The sequence below is a fragment of the Schistocerca nitens genome, chromosome 6 (assembly GCF_023898315.1).
Source record: "Schistocerca nitens isolate TAMUIC-IGC-003100 chromosome 6, iqSchNite1.1, whole genome shotgun sequence".
Lineage (NCBI taxonomy): Eukaryota > Metazoa > Arthropoda > Insecta > Orthoptera > Acrididae > Schistocerca > Schistocerca nitens.
In genome coordinates this window covers 372,229,603-372,246,491 of record NC_064619.1, presented here as the reverse complement: position 1 = coordinate 372,246,491, position 16,889 = coordinate 372,229,603, and the positions used below count along the sequence as shown (strand labels likewise).

At 43.5% G+C, this 16,889-nt stretch overlaps 1 protein-coding gene across 1 annotated transcript in view; it reads left to right on the top strand.

Annotated features, from left to right (window-relative positions):
- The window catches only part of LOC126262475 (uncharacterized), a 505,580-nt gene that overhangs the window by 208,564 nt on the left and 280,127 nt on the right, over nt 1-16,889 (top strand). The gene's annotated exons all lie outside the window — the stretch shown is intronic.

Genomic DNA, 16,889 nt, shown 5'->3' with positions numbered 1-16,889 from the left:
AAACTAAATCACAGTCCCCTATCCAATACTGTCCTCTATCGGCTGATACATAAACTACGTGCGCGTCCAGTCTCGCGTCACTATCTTTCACTATCCAGCTCTGTGACACATCTCCCACTTAACCACCTCCAAGGCAGGATCGGTATACGGCGCTACGCCTCACTAGACAAATGTATTCCTGAAATTTCTTATTTTACATTAATTATTTGTAGGTGTGGTGATTTTTTTCCGTCGGTGTACTTCTTGCTGCGTTAGCAGTAGTATTTTGAAAACGTATTACAGTCTAATTTTCACAGAATTTTAAAACGCATTATGGTATTTCAAGTAGCTCCTTGATTTCTCATTCTCTCCGCAAGTCTGTGGTACAGGCGCCAGATGGTACATGAGATCTTTCCTGTAATATAAGGGACGATCAAAAAGTTTCATTTCGAAGGCCGTACAGTCCAGAATCGTTATGCCAATAAGGCAAAATCGCCGTAAGCATTGTGGTAATCACCCTATCGTTGCACCAGATTGAAGATACTAGTTTGGTAAAACACCGTGTCCTGTTGCGTGAAGAAGTCCATAACTGCCTGCTGCACATCCTCATCCGCCGGCTTTCCAAGGCCTTTTCTAAGAGACGGAAGGCGTGATGGGGAGAGATCAGGACACTAGGGTGGGTGCCCGAGTGTCTCTCACTGAGTTGGCGTAATTTCTGCTATATATGGACGTGCGTGTCATGGACCAGCAGCACCCGTTGCCGCACCATTTCACAACCGTGGTTTCCGACTGACATATACATTCTTCATTCCTCGATGGCTGTCTACCGATGTTTGTCCTTCGACAACCAGCAAAAGATTAACGGCACGTTAGTCCTGTCTGGACGTGTTTGGAAATAACGTCACTATTGTTCACGTTCCCGTATTTACGGCACGGAGTTGGGGAGGACATGAATGCCACGACTGACCCCTTGCCTACATGTCGGCGGTTATATACCCGCATCGGAGACGTGCTACATTGCATATACGATGCAGCATCACCCTCAAAAGGGAACTTTATAACCGTCCCTTATAATGCGCACACCGTGCACCTTCAGCTATTTGTTAGAGCGCTGTTATTGACATCGAAACGCTGCTGTTTTATCTTGTTGATCGGTACGACTACGTAACCGTAAAGGAGTACTACATTTGTAGCGAAGACGAAGAGACGATATTTACAGTAAACCGCTGCAGTTTTGAGACTTAACAAATTTTTAAAACGGATCATTCTCATGTGTTGATTTAAAGCGGTGACTTCATTGACTACTTTGCAAAGGTGTGCAACATACATCCTTCAACAGGAAACTTTTCACCACGCTTATACCTTCACTTTCACATAATTTTCATTTTGTGCAAACTTCTTTCAATTTTCTTCATTACTATTTGCACACTTAATGTAACGCGTCAATGATTTACGCCCTGCACCTGACTCAAACGTATGATTCAGTTGTTTGGTTATAATGGCAGTAAACGCCAGAGTCACAGCAAACACAGCAGAATGGAAAACAAGTGTCTACTCAAGCAGCAAGCAGCAAGGAAAAGAATTACCTGATGCACGTGGGCTCCTACTCAAAATCCAGCAGCTCCCGTTCCATGTCCTACGCGTCTGTCAGGGGTCTTTAGACACGTCCTTGTATCGTCCAATAGTTTTCCTATGTTTCTTAGAGCACACGTTACATTTCGAACACATCTTAAGTAGGACCAGCTGTGCGAAGCAGTACACTGATTTAATCGTTGCGCTCGCACTGATGGGAAGGGGGTGGGGGGAGGGGTGAGAGATTTAATTCCACATCTAAGATATATGTTCTTCATCATTAAATTCACCAAGGCAAATGCTGGTATGTTTCATTTGAAACGGACCTCATCGTCAACGGAACATTAAAAGCTAATATTTTCTTTTCTGAACTGGAGACTGGCAGACTTATTCTGAACCGGCAGTTTGTTCCGTTTGACTGACTCAGCTGTAACCATGCACATCCAGGATAGCAGCGCGGAACTGCGACTACCCCCGTCAAAAATAAACTGTTTTACTTTGTGCGAGAACAAAGGAACGACGTCAGGCGAGTTACAGTTTCTGTCAACACAAAACCAACCTCGGGCGCAAACAGGTGAACAGACGTTTGCGGTGTGCCTCACGCTTTGTAAGGGGATTCCTGTCTTTACTGTCGCGACAGACGAGCCGGGGGCTACCGGATTTGCAAAGCGACTGCGGCGGGAGAGCAGAGTGCACTGCGTTCGGCTCTCCATTATTCACACAGCAGCCCTGGAGATCACTTTGTGCCCCGTGTCCACTCTCCTCCCCATTCACTTGTTACTCCAGACCCACTAAGAGCAACAAGAGCACGGGTGGTGCAACTTGTGCTCTAACACGCTCTCTCTCTCTCTCTCTCTCTCGCTGTATGATTGTGTGTGTGTGTGTGTGTGTGTGTGAGAGAGAGAGAGAGAGAGAGAGAGAATAGAGTGAACGTGAGAGAGAAATGGGGGGGGGGGGGGGGGATTGTTGACTCATGTTCATAAAAACAGAACACCCACTAGAGACAGGACATTCATAATTACAGGACATGTACATTAATATGTTCTGCAAAAATGATTAGCGTTTGAATCACATTGGTCTGCGGGTTCAAGGTTAACATAGATATCGCTGCGCAACACCACTTACCGATAAAATAGGCCTGCAGCTCTCGTTGTCGGTGTTAGTGTGACTGGAGCAGATGTGCAGAATGCCTCGCAGACGTATGCGCGAACCGTACCGACAAATCAGTGAATTTGAAAGAGGGCACGATATTGGCATGAGAGATTGTGATGCATCCATCCGGGAAACTGCTGCTCGTCTAGGACCAAGTGTTTCGGCAATGCAGTGAGTGTGTGCAGAATGGTGCACTGAAGGCCATAGAACACGACGATATGAGTCAGGTCACACCACCCAGACCACCCCCTGAGAAGATCGACACCTCATCCGAATGGCATTCCGAGTGGAACAGTGTAACACATCGTACACCATCAGGGGTGACAATCCGTCGCTGTTTGTTATGGCATGAGTTACGTGCATGTCGTCCGCTTTCTGCCTACCTTTGACGAATGTGCAGAAACACTCTAGATGGCAATGGCATATGTAACGACGTCTCTGGGTACACGCATGGCATAAGATAGTGTTTTCGGTCGAATCCAGGTTATGTTTGAAGATGATGGCGGCATTTTGGTTTCCCGCAGGCAGGGGGAGCGGCATCACAGTGACTGCATTTGCAGAAGACATACTGCGGCATCTCAAGGTCTTATGGTGTAGGTTGCTACTGTGTACAACCACAAATCACAGTTAGTGCCTATCCAGGGCACTGTGACCATTGTGACTCACATGAATGTCATCCTGCATATCCTTTCTGCACAACACCCCAGACGCCATTTTTCAGCAAGACAATGCACGACCTCATGTTGCTGCACGACCACGTGCCTTCTGATGTCACAGGATGTCAGCCTTTCGCCCCAGCCCGCCTTGTCACCAGACTTGTCGCCAATCGAAAATGTGTGGAACCCGGTGAAACGACGTATGCAGAGCTGTGACCCAGTGCCAACCTCTACAGATGAACTTCGGAACCAGGTGGATGCAGCACGGTTGGCTATACCGCAGGACGCCGTTCGAGCCTTGTACGTGTCGATGCCATCACGCAGGAACAAATTATCAGGGCCCATGGAGGATCTTGAGCCTACCAGGCAACAGGACACATGCTGAAACGGGGTGACTGAAATACTAATCGTTTCTGCAGAACACATTGCTGTACATGTCCTGTGAATATGAACGCCGTATCTGTAGTCGTTCAACGTGTTCTGTTTTTTCTGAACATAAGTGTACATTCTCGAACTGTGTAAGGACAGTTGAGATTCTGTGAAGCATCACTGCAAATGCAAATGTCGTCCACTAGGAAAGAAATGAGATTATTAAGAGCGTCACGTTTCAGTCTTTAGAAGGCAGCTTTTTATAAATTACCGTGCTTTGTCGGTCAGGAGACTTCAACGAATGTCGTGTCGAAAAAACATTTTTCTTATGGTTTTGACAATGAAAGAGTTGCCAATCCACGGTCCGATGAAGCTCTTGCGCAACTGTTGATTGCATATCGATCGAAATCAAACGTTTTTTATGATAATTAAGCTGTAATTTTATTGACACGATCGACTTCGACTCATTTACGAGGGATTTTGAAGTGCAGTGAGTGTTTCTACCGAAGACAGCACGTATTTAGTTCGGACGAAATGCTTCGTTATGCGTGTTAAGTTCTACCCCAACTGACAAACTTCAGGACCTGCGTACACCACATTCACTTAGTACAATGCTGTGACGGGCTCTCAGACACTTCCCAGCTCACACGAACATTACTGTTACTACTGGACAGGCTGACGACCAATTATCATTTATCTTGCCCTACAAGAGACGAAATACATTCTGAGAGCAGGTGATTTTTCCATACTATCGTAATTACGTGCTGTAATGAATTCCAAGTGAAAATTCTCTAAAGCAATTATCAACAGCCTAAATAAGGGTCAATAATTGTTCTGTACCAAAGCTGCGACTCAATCGCGGATTGCAACAGTGATCCGTGAAGTGCAGAATAAATTTATTTCAGTTTCGTCAATGGTAACAACTTTTGATCCTAAGACTACGGGTTTCAGCCAGCAATGATCATCTTCAAATCTATTTTATAACATGTCCTAAGGCGGGCCGCTGTGGCCGAGCCGTTCTGGGCGCTTCACTCGGGAACCGCGCTGCTGCTACGGTCACAGATTCGAATCCTGCCTCGGGCATGGATGTGTGTGATGTCCTTAGGTTAGTTAGGTTTAAGTAGTTCTAGGTCCAGGGGGCTAATGAGCTCAGATGTTAAGTCCCATAGTGCTTTGAGCCATTTGAACATTTTCGTCTCCTAATATATAGTAAAGCCATAGTGACATCGTCACAAGATGTACACAAAATTAGCGTAGCATCGTCGCCAATATTTAAAATATGGTCTTAACTGGGCCGCATTGCTGCCAGAGTTATACTATCTATAGCTTTGCTATGGCTTTATTACATTAGGACGTGTTACAAACGGGTCTGAAGATGGTCATTGTTGACGGAAACCGGAAGCCTAAGGACAAAACGTTTTGTGATGACTGACGGAAATAAAAGAAATTGTTCTGGAGATAATCAGTTGTGATACCTCACAACAAGGGTTGAGATAATTTTAAAGTAAACCACATGGAAAGTGGGCCCATATATATAGTCATTTGTTGTTTCATGGAATACACTTTATTGATGAACAACAATTACTATAATTACAATTTGAAAACCTTGTTAAAAGTATAACGACACTCATAATAATTTAAAGAACATGAACAGGGTCAATTCATTAATAACAGAATTTAACAATTTATACCATTAAGAAGATATCTTGAAACCAGGAATATACAGTTCTCAAATACAAATAAGAAATCACACAAACTAGGTGTGGCTGCAACGGGTTCAACGAACTGTTTTATTAGTAAAACGAACGACTAATGACTGCCACTAAACGTATTACAATTTCCAAACATGGATAATACGTTAAACAAAAGACAACGCCGACCCACAACGCAGAAAGGGTAACAAGTCACGCCACTGACTGTGGCCGTTGGAAAGCCTTTACCAATCTATAAGCCTTAATAAAATCCCTCAAGCAATAAATTACACAGTCCCTAAATATACAAGCAATGTTGGGAAGGCATACAATTTAACTGTGACTCTCAGCTGGTACACACCAGAAGAAACATTGACAATGACTTAAATAAATGTATAATCCCCCAAAGTACAAGATAATCTGGGAGGACGTGCAATTTAAATGTGACTCCCAACTGTTACACGCCAGCAGACTTATTGACAATAATCCTTAAATAAATGTACAATCCCCTCTTCCCGAAAATACAAGATAAGCTGGGAAGACATGCAATTTAAATGTGACTCCCAACTGGTACGCATCAGCAGAAACATTGACAATGACCCTTAAATAAATATACAGTCCACTCCACCCCCCCCCCCCAAAAAAAATACAAGATGAGCTGGGAAGACGTACAATTTAAATGTGACTCCCAACTGGTACACGCAAGCGGAAACATTGACAATGACCCTTGAATAAATATACAATCCCTCAAAATACAAGATAAAGTGGCAAACACAGCAGGCGGCTATCACAGCCAAGAGGCAACAAGCAGGCAAGTTTTACAATGAGTGGAGTTAGCTAATGGTTATGGATAGAAAGCGAAAAATCAACAGTTCATACGCACAAGTAAATGGTTTTAAAACTTAACACCCTCCAGAATTAACAGTAAGGGTGCAAGGTTTAAACGAGTAGTTACAGAGTAGGTGTAGTGACGAGGAAATTCGGGCTTACAGAAAAAGTTTCAAAGTTTGTGTGCTTACTGAATTCATAATATTGAATAGATCAAGTTTAACGACACGCCGACAGAAGTGTCGAAGCAGCAGAAAGAAAACACATATATATGCATAAAAAACAATACTTAACTCCACTCAGGCTTGAAGAAGCCGTTACTTCCAGGATTCCAAGCAGGTGAGTTACTGGCTCCAATACGTACAGGTAGTCTTTGAGGTGCCGTAAAATGTAAGCCTGCAGAGTGGGCAGGGAACTTGCCGACCAGGTTCCGCGCGACGTCGGCTGCTCTTCCCGTAACTCATCGCTATCAATCCTTGATCGAGCCGGCAAGGCTTGCCTCCGACCGATTTAACCACTGGCGACTTCTCGACGTCCGTACCAGACACCAGGAGTCCAGCAAAACCAACAACTTGTCATCCACGTGCTCTCTAGCTAACGGTCAGTACCAGGGCCCGCTAAAACCCAACAACTCACGCCTTTACCAAAGACCCTAACTCCCGACATATGATCAGGATCGATTTCGACAGCCCAAGTATTTAGTGGCGCCAGCGGAGCGCCATGCTTGCCAAAATTAAGGCTGCCACGGCTCAAGTATAATACACACATCAAAAAAAAGTTTTGCATCATTCCGGTTCCCAGACCTCCAGAAGATAGACGTTGACTGTGGATGTTGTATCAAAGTCCCTTTGACTGTTCAGAGATGTCACTAAACACGCCTAAAGATGTAAACAACCATGCATGAGTAGCGCCTATTAGACGGACGGGGTCCGACAACCGATCAGTTCCAGTCGTTCCACCAGGAAGGCTCGTGTTGTCCCTAGTTCAAGCATACCTAGAAGGTCAAACCGCGGTTCGATATGGTCCGCTTTGTTACTTTGTGCCAGGAAGGGATCTCAACTAGGTAAGTGTCCAGGCGTCTCGCAGTAAACCAAAGCGATGTTATTCGGACATGGAGGAGATACAGAGAGAGACAGGAACTGTCGATGACACGCCTCGCTCAAGCCGCTCGAGGGCTACTACTGCAGTGGATGACCGTTATTTACGGATTATGGCTCGGAAGAACCCTGACAGCAACGCCACCATGTTGAATAATGCTTTTCGTGAAGCCACAGGACGTCGTGTTACGACTCAAACTGTGCGCAATAGGCTGCATGATGCGCAACTTCACTCCTGACGTCCATGGCGAGGTCTATCTTTGCAACCACGACACTGTGCAGCGCGGTACAGATGGACCCAACAACATGCCGAATGGATCGCTCAGGATTGGTATCACGTTCTTTTCACCGATGAATGTCGCATCTGCCTTCAACCAAACAATCGTCGGAGACTTGTTTGGAGGTAACCCAGTCAGGCTGAACGCATTAGACACACTGTCCAGCGAGTGTAGCAAGGTGGAGGTACCCTGCTGTTTTGAGTTGGCGTTATGTGGGGCCGGCGCACGCCGCTGGTGTTAATGGAAGGCGCCGTAACGGCTGTACGATACGTGAATCCCATCGTCCGACCGAAAGTGCAACCATACCGGCAGCATATTGGCGATGCATTCGTCTTCATGTACGACAATTCGCGCCCAATCGTGTACATCTTGTGAATTACTTCCTTCAGGATAATGACATCGCTCATCTACAGTGGCCAGGCATGTTCTCTAGACATGAACCGTATCGAAAAGGGCTATTTATTGACGACGTGACCCACCAATCACATTCAGGGATCTATGCCGAATCGCCGTACAGGAGTGGGACTATCGGGACCAACAGTGCCTTGATGAACTTGTGGGTAGTATGCCACGACGAATACAGTCATGCATCAATGCAAGAGGACGTGCTACTTAGTATCAGAAGTACCGGTGTATACAGCAATTTGGACCACTACCTCTGAAGGTCTCGCTGTATGGTGGTACAACATGCAATGCGTGGCTTTCATGAGCAATAAAAAGGGCAGAAATGAATTTTATGTTGATCTGTAATCCAATTTGTTCCGGAACTCTGGGAACCGAAGTGATGCAAAACTTTCTTTGATGCGTGTATAATGAAGGAGAATACAGTTAAGGAAGGACAGAGTTCGGTAGATATACTGAAAGAGACGTAAAGAAGATATGGATGGCTCAAGAAACACTCGATGTTATGAATAGAACAAAAAATAAAGGTATGAGACAGAATGGTGGCTATACAGATTGATTAGGTGTTCGGGGCAATTAGGAGTCGACAGGTGAGGATAGAGTGTCCGTTCGTTCTGAAGCAAACTTTCAAGTTCAACAATAATAAAAATCTATGCAGGTTCGGTATACAGCGTCACCAGGAGGACGCCGCCAATTCGGAGGTGTTGAAACAGGGGGCCTGAGAGGATGCCACCAGGGAGACAAGGGTAGCCGCGCTTGTCCGGTTGAGGAGCCAGCAGAGAAGACAGCGTCCCCTTCGTGGCTACGTCTCTTCGCCGATCGCCCAGGACCTCAAGTCGTACATCCCTCGCATTCAGTTGGCTCCCTATGAGCGGACCCTGGAAGTAGCGGCACCATGCACTGAGCATTTTTACATATGAGCAGCTGAGTGGTATTCACGTGAAGATATCGGAGCCTGGCCATGGTGGGTAGCCATGCCAAGACAGCTTTGGGCGGGGCTTCTACGTTAATTGAAGTTGAATGGCAGACAATAAGGATTTTAGAAATTTTGTTTTTTTCTCTCTTCCGAACCAGCGCGCTGCACATAAGAATGAAACTAACAAGAAGTGCAAAGAGGCTCAAGAAGAACAGATGAAGAAACATTTGAAGGTGTTGAGAAAGATACCGGAGAAAACGCGAACCACAAGTTTAAATCTAATTTCAGAGAAGTGAAGTGTGAAAGTGTCAACTTATTAGGTGCACAGGCAGGAGAGAGGGCAGTCGGCTGACAGTAGTACATCGAAGTCCTGTAAATAGAGAGAAACTGTCACGAATGATGCTAGAAGAGGAGGGGGGCGCTGCGGCGGTGACGAGCTAATGTGGTCAGAGTGTGACAGAGCACTGAGCGATCTGAGCTCACACTAGGAGGCAAGAGTTGGTGATGTACATCCTGGTACTAAAATCTGCCAAAGGTGTTGGAAGATTATTTGTGTTAGTGAGGAAAACGTATGAAACGGATAACTTACCATCTGATTTGCGAAAAAGCATAATCATGGTACCCAAGAAGGCATGTGCGAGTTAATGAGAAAGTGTTGAACAATTAGCCCGACAGCTTACACTTACACATTGCACACTAGAAAGATACAGAAAGAATTAGAAATAATAACTGAAGACAGCACGGACTATTACTACACAATCAATTCAGAAAATCCTTCCAAGGGAGATGCCCCCACTTGCAGGTGGAAATATAGGATCTTTGGTGGAGTAGGTTTCAGCGGTTCAAAGTAAACACAAGAACGCATTAGACAAGTGGGAATGTTCTGTCTGTACAAGCGTTGTAGCTCCATACTCAAGAGGCGGTCGCCAATAACCCCTGCCTACACATTGAGGCTGAACTGGCATACCGGTGCTGACGCTTTGTTGCCATCGTCATTGCGGATTCTTCGTAGTCCACAGGTGGGTTTGTGGAGCTTTACGATACCACCCTTCGTAGAGATGGCCCCGTCAGTGAATAGGACGGGTAACAGAAACCCCAGTACCGAGGCAGCCTGCGCGAAGAACCAGCGACATAACCGTTGCTGCAAAGACAAGTCCATAGGTAATGACATATGCGTTGTAAGTGTTAACGGTTTGTGGCAGCTGTCGTGGAGACGGTTCACACGGTCGTCTGGATTACCTTCAAGCTGGTGGGACACATGCCTAATGAATGCTGATAACGATATCATATTCTTTTACCGCCCTTAGAAAGCGGAGTAGGTATTAAAGTCCATGGAGAAGAAATAAAAACGCTGAGGTTCGCCGATGACATTGTAATTCTGTTAGAGACAGCAAAGGACTTGGAAGAGCAGTTGAACGGAATGGACAGTGTCTTGAAAGGAGGATATAAGATGAACATCAACAAAAGCAAAACGAGGATAATGGAATGTAGTCGAATTAAGTCGGGTGATGCTGAGGGAATTAGATTAGGAAATGAGACACTTAAAGTAGTAAAGGAGGTTTGCTATTTGGAGAGCAAAATAACTGATGATGGTCGAAGTAGAGAGGATATAAAATGTAGACTGGCAATGGGAAGGAAAGCGTTTCTGAAGAAGAGAAATTTGTTAACATCTAGTATAGATATAAGTGTCAGGAAGTCGTTTCTGAAAGTATTTGTATAGAGTTTAGCCATGTATGGAAGTGAAACATGAACGATAAATAGTTTGGACAAGAAGAGAATAGAAGTTTTCGAAATGTGGTGCTACAGAAGAATTCTGAAGATTAGATGGGTAGATCACATAACTAATAAGGAGGTATTGAATAGAATTGGGAGAAGAGGAGTTTGTGGCACAACTTGACAAGAAGAAGGGACCGGTTGGTAGGACATGTTCTGAGGCATCAAGGGATCACAAATTTAGCATTGGAGGGCAGCGTGGAGGTTCAAAATGGCTCTGAGCACTATGGGACTCAACTGCTGAGGTTATTAGTCCCCTAGAACTTAGAACTAGTTAAACCTAACTAACCTAAGGACATCACAAACATCCATGCCCGAGGCAGGATTCGAACCTGCGACCGTAGCGGTCTTGCGGTTCCAGACTGCAGCGCCTTTAACCGCACGGCCACTTCGGCCGGCGCAGCGTGGAGGGTAAAAATCGTAGAGGGAGACCAAGAGATGAATACACTAAGCAGATTCAGAAGGATGTAGGTTGCAGTAAGTACTGGGAGATGAAGTTTTCACAGGATAGAGTAGCAAGGAGAGCTGCATCAAACCAGTCTCAGGACTGAAGACAACAACAACAACAACAACAACAACAGAAAGCATTTCCTGCCATATGAATTTTTTTTTCGCTTCCTATTCTCTCACGGATCGTTTCTTGCAGTTTTACTCCATTTAGCTAAATCACCCTGTATAGCTCTCCTCGGAGGCATCGGAGTAGCTTCTTTGATTAATAATCAAAACGTCCGCGATCCAGGGATCTTTGTTCATTGGCAGATAGCAAACTCGATAGGTAATCCTCATGTGTGTTTAGGCCCATTCCTCCACACTTTTTGAACCTTTTTTTTTTTTTTTTTTTTTTGGTCTTCTGACTGGTTTGATGCGGCCCGCCACGAATTCCTTTCCTGTGCTAACCTCTTCATCTCAGAGTAGCACTTGCAACCTACGTCCTCAATTATTTGCTTGACGTATTCCAATCTCTGTCTTCCTCTACAGTTTTTGCCCTCTACAACTCCCTCTAGTACCATGGAAGTCATTCCCTCATGTCTTAGCAGATGTCCTATCATCCTGTCCCTTCTCCTTGTCAGTGTTTTCCACATATTCCTTTCCTCTCCGATTCTGCGTAGAACCTCCTCATTCCTTACCTTATGAGTCCACCTAATTTTCAACATTCGTCTATAGCACCACATCTCAAATGCTTCGATTCTCTTCTGTTCCGGTTTTCCCACAGTCCATGTTTCACTACCATACAATGCTGTACTCCAGACGTACATCCTCAGAAATTTCTTCCTCAAATTAAGGCCGGTATTTGATATTAGCAGACTTCTCTTGGCCAGAAATGCCTTTTTTGCCATAGCGAGTCTGCTTTTGATGTCCTCCTTGCTCCGTCCGTCATTGGTTATTTTACTGCCTAGGTAGCAGAATTCCTTTACTTCATTGACTTCGTGACCATCAATCCTGATGTTAAGTTTCTCGCTGTTCTCATTTCTACTACTTCTCATTACCTTCGTCTTTCTCCGATTTACTCTCAAACCATACTGTGTACTCATTAGACTGTTCATTCCGTTCAGCAGATCATTTAATTATTCTTCACTTTCACTCGGGATAGCAATGTCATCAGCGAATCGTATCATTGATATCCTTTCACCTTGTATTTTAATTCCACTCCTGAACCTTTCTTTTATTTCCATCATTGCTTCCTCGATGTACAGATTGAAGAGTAGGGGCGAAAGGCTACAGCCTTGTCTTACACCCTTCTTAATAAGAGTACTTCGTTCTTGATCGTCCACTCTTATTATTCCCTCTTGGTTGTTGTACATATTGTATATGACCCGCCTCTCCATATAGCTTACCCCTACTTTTTTCAGAATCTCGAACAGCTTGCACCATTTTATATTATCGAACGTTTTTTCCAGGTCGACAAATCCTATGAAAGTGTCTTGATTTTTCTTTAGCCTTGCTTCCATTATTAGCCGTAACTTCAGAATTGCCTCTCTCGTCCCTTTACTTTTCCTAAAGCCAAACTGATCGTCACCTAGCACATTCTCAATTCTCTTTTCCATTCTTCTATATATTATTCTTGTAAGCAGCTTCGATGCATGAGCTGTTAAGCTGATTGTGCGATAATTCTCGCACTTGTCAGCTCTTGCCGTCGTCGGAATTGTGTGGATGATGCTTTTCCGAAAGTCAGATGGTATGTCGCCAGACTCATATATTCTACACACCAACGTGAATAGTCGTTTTGTTGCCACTTCCCCCAATGATTTTAGAAATTCTGATGGAATGTTATCTATCTCTTCTGCCTTATTTGACCCATTATTTAATATTTAAACAGAGCAGGTGCTTTACAGCAGCCTTATGTAAGGGCTTTAGTTGGTCGCATTACTATTTTCATTCTTGTCTCTAATACCTCGTAAGGTTTTTTAACTGCAGAAACATATGTCTTATTTATTGCGATATCGTCAAGTCATCGATATAGACGCGTTGTTGATACGGTGTCATATGCTTTCTATAAATCTGTGATATCATAATTATGTGTGTCCTTTTCCTGGGTTTTCTACTTTAATTTGTCTTTTTTTGTAATAAATATGTCATCCACACAGGATTTCTCTGCAGGTAAAACCACACTGTTCTTCTCCTATTATAACTTCATTCTTCAAATGTCGTTTTATATTTGGACCATGCAGCTTCCCCACTGATGCAGTAATGCTAATGCCCCTGTAGTTGTTGCAGTCTCTCTATAATTCTCTTTTATGAAGCGATATCAAGTATGGTTTGTTTTGCGGGGTTTTCTTGCTTGTTCAAACACTTGTTAAAGATAAGATGATTTATTTTTAGGATGTCTTCCGTTGCGTTTTTTATCGGCTGTATACAAATTCTTCCAGAATATGGAAATTTTCCATTTTTATTTTTATTGATTTTTGTAATTCTTTCAGAGAAACGCCTTGATTGTATAGGATTCTATCCGTAGGAACTCTTCTCGACATTCATAGTATTTAATCCAGGCTTTTATCTTCATAAGTGGTTTATGTATGTTGTGTGGCTGATTAATTTCTTGGTATGGAGGGCACAGTATGTTCTCTTGGATGGAGAGCAATCGACAGAAGTAGAAATTGCTTCAGGCGCGTCCCAGAGAAGTGTGTTGGGAACCTAGTTTTTATCCTGTATACCCGTGACTTAGATGACAATATTAATAGTAACCTCAGACTTTTTGCAATGAAGCATTTCTCTATAAAGAAATCTATCTGGAAAAAAATGTACAAACATCCTGTAAAATCTCGATATGATTGCAAATTGGTTCTAGAATTGGTAGCGTGTTTTAAATATTCAGATATGTAAGGTAGCGAACTTTATTAATCACATAAATGTAGTATCCCATGACCACAAGAATGGGTCACCAATGGAATCAGTCAATTACTACAAATATGTGAGCGTGACAATTTGTAAGGATATAAAATTGAATGATTGCAAAGCGTCAATGGTAGAAGGAAACTGCTTACAAATTTATTGTGCCTGCCAGCTTAGAATATTGTTGACTTGTGTGGAACACACATTAAATAGGAGTAACAGGGAATATTGAACGTACACAAAGAAGGCGGCACAGAATGGTCAGAGCTTTGACTGACTCGTAGCAGAGCATCACGGAAATGATGGAGTGATTGGCAGACGTTTGCACATAGACGTCAGTTAACCCGCTTAAGCCTACTTAAGGCTTCAAGAACGAGCATAAAGTGAAGTACCTACAGATTTTTTTTGAACCCTGTTTATCGCTCCCAGAAGGAACATGATTACAAGATTAGACTAACTGCAGCAAGCTCTGAAGTATTTAAACAGTTCTTCTTCTCGCGCTCCTTACGCGATTGGAACGGGGAAAAAAATCATAACGTGTGGTATAATACCAAGAATCTTCTGCCATGTACTTCACAGTGGTTTGGAAAGTATCTATGCGTATGAAGAGGTAGCGATTAGAGACGACTTAAATCAAACCGGCCCTACCGGGCTATCGATCGATCTATTCCCGAATGTGGCTCTAGAGGCTTACCCACTACACTATTCGCTCTATAATTTTTAACGACATATCAGTATTTTCTCTTCTTTTTCATTTCCTTGTGCTAGTAAAATTACTTTTACCGAATACAATTACGCAATGAGCCATTAAATCCATATTGTTACAGAATGTGGAGGAAGGAATATAGACTACATCTTTGTGACCTGTTCTGTCTTTTGTCAGTCTTTCTTCTTCTCTCATTTCGTTACCTTTCCTCCTCCTGGTCTTGGTCTGTTAAGATGTATGTATCATTGTTAACATATATAAGTGCGAATAATTGTTTCCTTCTTTCAAGTAATGGTTACTGTTTTATTATTCCTTAATATTAGTCTCTTTACTGTGTTACTGACAATTTCCCAAGTGGAAATGTGGGTGACTCTTATTGCTTGATCGCAAATAACCGGCTTGGGAAATATTTGTTTAGCCACCATTGCGGCCATTTCACCGAGATAATTACGAATTTTAGTAATTGCTGATAACTTGCACAGCATTTGATTAAAACAAGTCCGATTGTCCAGTGCAAATCAAATTAGCGCACTTGAGATAGTTCAAATCTTCACGGTCACGAAAGTACCAAATGAAACCAGCTACTCAGAGAGAATAACATTTTATGTTTTAAAAATTTTGAATCTGTACACCTGTTAAAACTTTAACAGGAAATTGTCCACCGCGCCTGTGTTAATAGTACTTCTTGAAAATATGTGGAATCATACCTGGATTCTGTGTCGCTGGAAACAAACAGCTTCGTGATGCTTCGTGTAGTTCCAGATTGATTCCGCCGCAACCCTGCATACTGACGATAGATTTTGGATTGTTACGTTTGGCGCGATATCCGCAGACCGTATTAGCAGATACAGTTTGAAGGAACATTGCAGCTTAGAGGGTATCGCGCGTGCTACTGAACAGGCACGTGAGATCACCAGCTGCGATTGCTCGTGGCGCTCAATGCTTACGCGCACGGGAAGACGTCTGTAATCTGTAGCAGACCACTGCCCCCTTAATCCTCGTACTACAGGACTTCAGCAAAATGTTGCATTCCCGGCTGGATTTGGGCTCGCGTCCTCGTGACTTCACAGCTGAGAACGGGATTAGCACGCCTCCACTGCGGCTGCCGTGTCGCTACTTGCAGCTCAAAACAGGGTGGAGAGCACTGGATGCGGACGAGAACACTTCGGGGTTGTAAAGTATTACGTTCTTCCTAGCTGACACTAATAATAGCGTATTTATCAACTATAGGTTACATTTCCTTAACTCATTACACATGGTGTATCGTAACTACTAGCGAAGAGTGACAGGGATGAATGTAGACGATAATACAAGGGAAACCGAGTAAAAGTAGACGCACAAAGAGACCGTTTGCGAAATAATTACGAATGTGTAGTTAAGTACGCTACTGACTTCAGTATGAAATATTGTCCAAGTCAGTGTAGATACCCTGTAATTTCTCTCGAATGTCAAGCATGGTGGGGGATGTGGTACACGATTGATGGAGCAGCGGCACCGTTTGCTGCTAATGCATGGTGACATCTACGCGCCAGTATGATCCATGATGGTTAAATCGAGTAGGTCCCGTGCTTCGGACTTCTAGATCAGCTGAACTCAAGCCTCTGGAGTTTTCTGTGAGGGGCTTTTTGTAAAATGAAGTGTGCAGCACTCAAATTGATTCGGTCGAGGACTGGAGCAGCAAATTGTATAGTCTCGTTAAGATTTAGAAGATGATGCGAGGGCGTTTCAAAGAATTCGGGGCTTACTGCATAGATGAGTGGAGTATTGCATCCAAATGCGAGGACAATCCGTGGAACACATCTCCTTTAAACGAGTGTAAAATAAATCGAAATATGTAACGTCTTGAAGCATCTTCTTGTTAATGTAGTCTGTGGGCGAAATTTGTGCAAAATTAGAAGATAACTTGATGTAACATCTACATTTAAAAGAAATTTGTGCTAGGTAGGAAAATATTACACTAGTAAAGTAGCAGCAGACGTAACTACACATTCACAATCATCTCGCAACAGCTCCTATCCAGGGCCCCTGTTCATTGAAACACTTCTGCTTCTACTATCATGTACTTTAGCCTATGTCATTTTTGAAGCACCCACTATGCTACATTGTATAATTATTTACTGATGACTTCAAGCGCAAACTT